The sequence below is a fragment of the Bidens hawaiensis genome, unplaced genomic scaffold, assembly GCF_021521415.1.
Source record: "Bidens hawaiensis isolate Kalapana, Puna unplaced genomic scaffold, B.hawaiensis_p1.1 tig00013295_1, whole genome shotgun sequence".
Lineage (NCBI taxonomy): Eukaryota > Viridiplantae > Streptophyta > Magnoliopsida > Asterales > Asteraceae > Bidens > Bidens hawaiensis.
In genome coordinates this window covers 456,668-464,308 of record NW_027492125.1, presented here as the reverse complement: position 1 = coordinate 464,308, position 7,641 = coordinate 456,668, and the positions used below count along the sequence as shown (strand labels likewise).

General features: G+C 35.5%; 1 pseudogene across 1 annotated transcript; it reads right to left on the bottom strand.

Annotated features, from left to right (window-relative positions):
* Positions 1 to 568: 568 nt before the first annotated feature.
* LOC143543755 (AP2-like ethylene-responsive transcription factor AIL5) lies at positions 569 to 4,514 on the bottom strand (annotated as a pseudogene). Its single transcript, XR_013137139.1, has 9 exons — positions 4,382 to 4,514; positions 3,595 to 3,929; positions 2,663 to 2,745; positions 2,390 to 2,398; positions 2,187 to 2,275; positions 1,956 to 2,029; positions 1,794 to 1,844; positions 1,271 to 1,347; positions 569 to 1,080 (listed from the first exon to the last, which is right to left on the bottom strand). The product of XR_013137139.1 is annotated as an AP2-like ethylene-responsive transcription factor AIL5 (transcript).
* Between the last annotated feature and the right edge of the window lie 3,127 nt (positions 4,515 to 7,641).

Here is a 7,641-nt window from a genome sequence, read left to right as displayed (position 1 = left end):
TACCAAATATTTTGTGAAAACATTTATAAATCAGTTTATAAAAATCTTACAGAAAAATATGAGATTCGGTGGCTCGAAACACAACTAGTGTGTTTTAAGTGAGTGAGCTCGGTTTAGTTCGGTTTGTTTGGTTCGGTTGGTTCAAGACTTGGTATATGACCAAGTTTGGTTCCAACAAATCCATATCATAACAACAAATACAAAAAGTAAATAAAAGAACTTAGACACTTAAATCTTACATACAACTTGTTTTAAATCATATAAATAAAGAGTATAATCGGAGTTTCGGTTCGGTCCATGACTCGGTATGAGACCGAGGTTGGTTACCACATACCAATACCATAGAACTAATATGAAAACTTAGAAACTCAGAACTTAAACGAAACAATAAGCTTAAACGAATTAAAATGTTAAAATGGACTAAAAGTAGTCCTTTCTTGCAAACTTGCCTTCAGATTGTATGAACACCTAATTCAACCATTGTTGAAGAAGGGAAAACAAAGAAGCAAAGTACTATAACATAAAAAAACTAAAATCATAAGTTTTGATTACCAAAAACGAGTGAAAATCAAGGTTTAGCTTCTACCCAGTTCCCATAACTAGATCCATTCAAACCTATAGGGGTACCCATAGGAATTGTTAAATCAGTACCTAAAGCAACAGTACCACCATTACTGTTCTCCTGTTGAATTAACCCTTCACAATTGTACTTGTACCCATTGTTGGTTGTAATACTTGAAGGGTATTCCATGCTGTATGGAGTTGTACATTGGTATTTTTGGTTGTACCCTAAGACCGAATCCCAGTAATCGGTTGACCGGTCTTGTTTCTTCGGCAACTCAAAGCTAAGTACGTTGTTTGCGTGTGTCGGTTGTTTGGAAGTTGAGGCATGATCTAGACCGTCTGGAGGCGACGGGTCGGTTGAGATATTGGATTTGCTAAACATGCCGCCAAGCGGGAGGTTTTTGTTAGCAATGATGTTCACGTCGTATCTGTTCATGTTGAAATTGGTGACTGCGCTTAGCCCTCGGAATTTGATGGCTGCAATATCGTATGCCTCGGCCGCGGCTTCTTGTGTGCCTAAATTAAACAACAAAATTTACTGCCTTAACGAAAGCTAATTGAAAAATAAAAGGTCTAGTCTAGTCTAGTCGTTGACATTGAGATAGATTTAGCAGTAGGTTGAAAGGATACATTACATACGTAAGCTAATTAAAAAAAAAGAAGAAGAAAGAGAGCCAAAAGTTATCAGTAAACCGAAAGGACTCACTGAAGGTTCCGAGGTAGAGATCTTTGTTACCGGCTACTCTTCCTATTCTGGCTTGCCAACGTCCATGTTGATGATGCCTGTGTTTCATAAACAGTTTAAACTAACTAAACAATGCTACCATTATAAACAACGTACATGTCAGACAGTGAAAATCAGTGACGAAGCTTGGACTAAGACACCGGGAGGGCTGGACTTAAAATGTATACAAAATTTACAAATGATGGGGGCCGGGCTCAACTTTTCGGCCGAAAACGACTAAATTTACACTACGTTTAAAAAATTTCGGACGAAAATAGATAAATTTACACTACTGCGCAAAAAACAGGGGGCCGGGCCCACCCCGGCCCTAACTAACCTTCGCCCTTGGTGAAAATTGGCATATCATGGTGGACCCAACCAACTCGGCCAATTAAGTTTATTCTTTTCTAGAACCATAGTTAACCGTTCAGCCCAAAATTTTCTTCAAAACATAGTGAATCGGACTATATATGGACCCGAATAATAATAACAACCAACATATTACCTTGTGACCCCTCTATAAATTGACTCTCCTCTAGAAAAACCACTGCTTTTCCTACAAATTTAAAGTTAATTAGATGCCACCAATCTATAAATAATCTAGCATTCGCGATCCCGGCCACATAATTCACAAACTTAATTACTATCCGAAACAACCAATAAATACCTTCTAAGTGAAGCAACAAACTCTTGCCTAGTCATGTTCTTCTTTTCTTCAAGCTCTTTCTCATAGTTGCAAACCTAAATTAATCAAATTTTATACAATATCTAATTAGACTCGGTGTACGTATGAAGCCCAACCTCGAGCCTGATTGTTATATTTTAGCGAGCCTATCTCAAGTAGCTGATGAGAAACTAGACTCGTTTGCACCCTAAACATATACACAAACGGTCCCACCGGAAAGTTTGTGGTGGTGGTCAAACCCCAATACTTTAGTGCTGCAAGATCATAAGCTCTAGCTGCTTTGTCTTCCTTATCATATCCACCTGGTTATGGTTATTTAAGATCATGAATAATCAAAATATCTAACCAAAAAAATGTTGAATATAAGTAGATATTATTTTGATTAAACAAAATATAAAAATACATTGAAAACTCACCTAAGTATACTGAAGAATATTTAATCATCAACCGGTACATGCAAAAAGAAAACAAACGCGCACGTTAGCATAAGCTGGTATACGTGTCTAGGATTATCTAAAGTAGGTTGCAAACGCCGGTTGTTTTGTGAAACCGTTAATGGGTTCGTTCTTTTCCTAGTGATAAAAGCATTTTATAAAAAATGCAATAAATTTGATCACGATTGACTCGAATCTTTGGTATATCTATAACGGCGCACGTTAAGCGGTGCAATGTAGACGTGTAACTCTTACTTTGTCTTCCTTTCCTGCTTTGACCCTCTCTTCTGCAACTGTTATCCCATAAATGTGCTTCATATCTCCCTGTCCATCTATGCCTTCAAAATTTAATAAGAAAAACATATTAAAAATTATAATAATAACACAACAATAAATTATTGTGATAAGAAATAACAAACCAAAATCATTTATCAATAGTTACATTTTTTTTATATTTTTACGTACAAAAATCACATTTTAACTAATTTAGGTCATAACTAAATAAATTTGTTAATATTTCTTTAAAATATCAGGAGAAACAAGTGTCGTATTTTATAACGAAAACAGTAAATTTAAGTATAAAAATTATCGGACGACAACTAGTAAATTTACGCAGCATATAAAATTTCGGACGAATACACATAAATTTATCTACCTATATGACTAGTAAACAATAAATTAAAGTCATTTTCCTCATTTTCATCCTAAATGGCTTTTTTTTCCCACCTGGCTATCCTTAATTCCTTAGGCCATATGCAGTGGGCGTGAGTTTGGACGATTTTTGGGCGCGAAGGGGCTAGAACACCGCCCCCGGGGCGATTTTTGGTCGATAAGGGGCGGGGGCGGGGGCGGGGTCTTCTCGTCGCCTGGAAGAAGGGGGTGGTGGGGCCGGCATGTATGGATGTGTGTGTGTTATATATACGTGTATATATATATATATTATTATATTACTAGTTGTAGCCCTACACCATTACACCCAAAAACAAATTCTCACCCCTTGCTGACTGGACGCCACACGACGCAAAACGCCCCAATTTGTAGCCCTTCACTACGCATAGCCTTATTGTTTCTACAACTTACATAAATGAAAATGAGTTGTTACACTAATTATTACTGTATAAGATTTTAAAGTAAATTAATCTTTGAACAGCTAATTTGAAACAACAATATTTGATAAAATATGTTACCTTGTAACGCCACGGTAAATGGAGGTTCAATGACCATACGTATCAACGGCTTTTTTGACCGGAACATTATCTTGCTGCGGCGGCGGCGTAGGAGAACCCACTGAAAATGCTAGCAGCAATTGTCTTTAACTCGGAATCATAAGCAGATGTTGTGTCATGAGGATGTTGCATAGAGGGTTGTGATTCATCTGGAAAGTGACTTATAACCCCAGGACAAGATCCGATAGAGGCGGCGGAGCCACAGCCGCTGAGAAAGTCTTCGAGTTTCGGGTTGATGTTGGTGAGAACAGACAGGCCATGATGGCTGGTTGTTCCGGTGGTAAGTGCATCAATATCTGTAAAGGATACATTAGCAAGATTAGAGATAGTTCATTTATTGACCGGTTACATACACACCGTCTAACATCTAATTCTACACTATTTCAAAAAGACGTCCTGAAAAAGATCTGTTTTGACCAAAAAAAAAAACAAAATTAAAGTTTGAATATTTATGGTTAGAAATTGTGGTTTTGACAAATAATTTTCAAAGTTTTACTCCCTTAGTAAATTCATCAAACTAGTGAAAATGGTGGTAAATGTAGAGAGACCACGTGTTGTGTAACATTTTTTAGATTTAACATGTCAATTTTTTTTATAACTATTGACTTTGGATTAATTGGGAATACTCTCTTTGTGTTTGCGTTTAATGGATCCAAGCAATATGGTCACTGTCTCTTTGCGAAGGGTCTTCAATTCCTTCTCGATGTTGTGTACTTCACTACCATACTTGTTAACATGATCATACAACCTTGCCATTTGTTCATCTGGGTGCCATGAAGAGGAGAAAGTAGAGAACTTTCAGGCGCGTCATGAGCCTTAACCGCCACTAGTTCTTCCTCACTCGTGTCATCATTTGGTTGAGAGGATCCTCTTTCACCCATAACGTAGCTATTGTGCTTTGCTTGACACATCTTGCTACAAGTTGGTTCGCCTGCAAGAGTGGAGATTTGAGGAAACGAGTTAGTAAGAAGAACACCATAATGAAGATCACATTTGATGAGGGGACATTGATATTCTTTGTACAATGTAAATGAAACTAAACATGATACACATCTTAGGATTGTTGAGCATTAATGTATTGCATATGTTGATAGGAGAGTGATTTTCAGTTTTTTTTTCTTTTTCAAAATGACAATGCGATCAAGAACCTTGTTCCATATTGCGACATCGAGGAGTAAATATTTTCTTATGAAGCAATTGCAACTGTCAAGCACTCGTTTACAAGTTAAGTGATCCCATTAACACGAGCATACAAAGTGAAGTTCTGACAAGGGATGCAAGCCCCATTGATACACGATATGCTAAGGTTTAACTAAATTAAACAAACCAAGACCTAAACTAAAAAACACAAAACCAACTTGCTATGACTGATGATTAGTGTATCACAACTAGCTAATACCCTGAATCAAGTATTAGTTGTTAGAAATATATGATTAACTTATTAGTTAGAGTACAATTGTTATATCATCAACACGTCGTAATATGAAAAAATGATCTTAGTTAATCGATGTAGGGAAGCATATTCAAATATCATATAACATTTTTAGATATAATTTGATTTCAATACGTAATCACAAATGATTTACTAGCAAAACAAGTTTAGCAAGTTGGCAATTTACCAAATTCCAAAGGGAACTTGAATACTAAAAGTTCACATTGACGAACTCAATATTGGAACTAAATTATCGATGATGGATAGTGAACAAATCGTGCGATGTCAAGAGATCCGTGAGTGTTTGACAATAGTTAGAATGGCAATAGCATCTTCAATCAGAAACGCATTAAGCACGAGGATATAAAAACAAAATAATATATACTGAGATTTACTTATCTATGGTTTGAGTAAAATACAAATGACTTTTATCGTAAAAAGTGTATAAATAATTAGAGTAATTATTATTACATTATAACTTTTGAAATAGAGTAATTATTATTACACTATATTATTTTTATAACATAATTACTCGATTTTAAAAATGTAATTACTTTAGTTATTTGTATGTTTATTATATTAATTTTATTTATACTGGATCACACCCCTACTTATTTATATATGTTAAATTTCTAACGCAAATACCACTATCTTTTTAACATCTAAATCATTCATTTTCTTCTCAACTCATCATAGTTTCAATCCTATTACTAATTGTTGGATGGAAGAATCATTTAATAATATTGATCATACTGTCTCTTTTATTCCTTGAAATATAAATCTCATGATGCTACTTGTGTAATTTACAGAAAGTGAAAAACGGAAAGGGTAGGAGATAAGAGGGGATGTTAATTGTGGGGGAGCAGAGGGCCAAAAGGAAGACATGGTGGACCCCACATGGTACGGGGCTATACATCTACTTCCGGGTCCCATACCCTTGTTGACACCTCATCTATTTTTGCTTTGTGATACACCTACAGTTAGATTCCTTATTGACCGTCAAGATTGTACTCATTAAACACTTATTAAATCTACCGAACGGGTGAATACAAGAATATGTGTTGAATACATGTTGTGGTTTAAGATATAATCAAGATTCATTCCAAATTCTAACATTTTCAAAGGTTGTGTCTACCTACATATAGATTATAGAGTCTATGTAATTCTGCTAAAGTACCTTACGTGTTTTGACCTTTACTGTTAACACGAATATTCATATCATTTTCATGAAAAATGTAAAAACAAATATATATATATATATATATATATATTAAAACTCAATTAAATTACTCTGGATTTATCTTACCGTTTAGTTCTATTAACTTTGAAAACGAGTACAATCAAAAGCTTTAGTGAAAAGAACAGCCAAATCGACATTTTCCAACATAATCAACTTTTTCTAAGCACAAAATTGTATAAAATGATGACGAATTTCAATATGCTTAGTTTTACTATGTTGTACGGGATTCTTAGTTACTGAGATTGCTGCAAATTTATCAATTAAAATAGGAGTACGAGTAAAATTCAGACCATAATCACGCATCCGTTGTTGTATCCTCAATACATGTGAGCAACAATCTGAAACTGCTATGTATTCTGCTTCACATGTGGAAATAGAAACTGAAGTCTGTTTCTTTCACTGCCATGACACCAATCTTTCTCTCAACAATTAACAACCTCCATTAGTAGACTTCTTGTTTTGATTATAGCCCCCATAGTCAGAATGTGCATATGCTACAAGATCCCCATCTCCTACCTTTGGATACAAGAGTCCCCACTTCGGTTTTCCTTTGAGATGCTGCAATATCCTCTTTAATACCTTTATGTGTGAGTCCTTAGTGTTTTCCTGAAAACGAGCACACAAACAAACTGAAAACATAATATCAGGTCTAGAAGTTGTAAGATAAATTAAAGAACCTATTATAGCGCGGTAATGAGTAGGAAACACATCTTCATCACTCTCTGAGTCTGGTCCTAGCTTGTAATTGCCACATATCGGTGTGTCATATGGTGAACTATTTTCCATATTAATCTTTTCAACACATCATGCACATCCTTCGTCTGATGAATGTACATATTCTTTTTTTTTGGTCAACTTGCAGTCCCAAAAAGAAAATAAGTTCCCGCATGGCACAAATTTCAAACTTCTTCTTCATGACATGCTCAAAGTTGTGACACATCTTCAATTTTGATGTCGCGAATATGATATCATCCACGTATACCTGTACCAACAGGAAATCATTTCCATGCCATTTAACGAACATAGTATTGTCAATCTTTCCCATATAAACCATTCTCTTTAAGATATTCAGACAAAGTATCATACAATGTTCGGGGTGCCTGATGCACACCATATAGAGCTTTACTCAGTCGATGCACATGATCTGGATAATTTGGATCGGTGAACCCTGGTGATTGTTCAACATACACTAGTTCGTCTACTGTGCCATTTAAAAACGCACTATTTACATTCAATTGAAACACTTTGAAATCATTGTCTGCTACAAAGGCTAAAAAAAGCCTTATGGCTTCCAACCGGCTACTAATGCAAACACCTCATTGTAATCTATACCTTC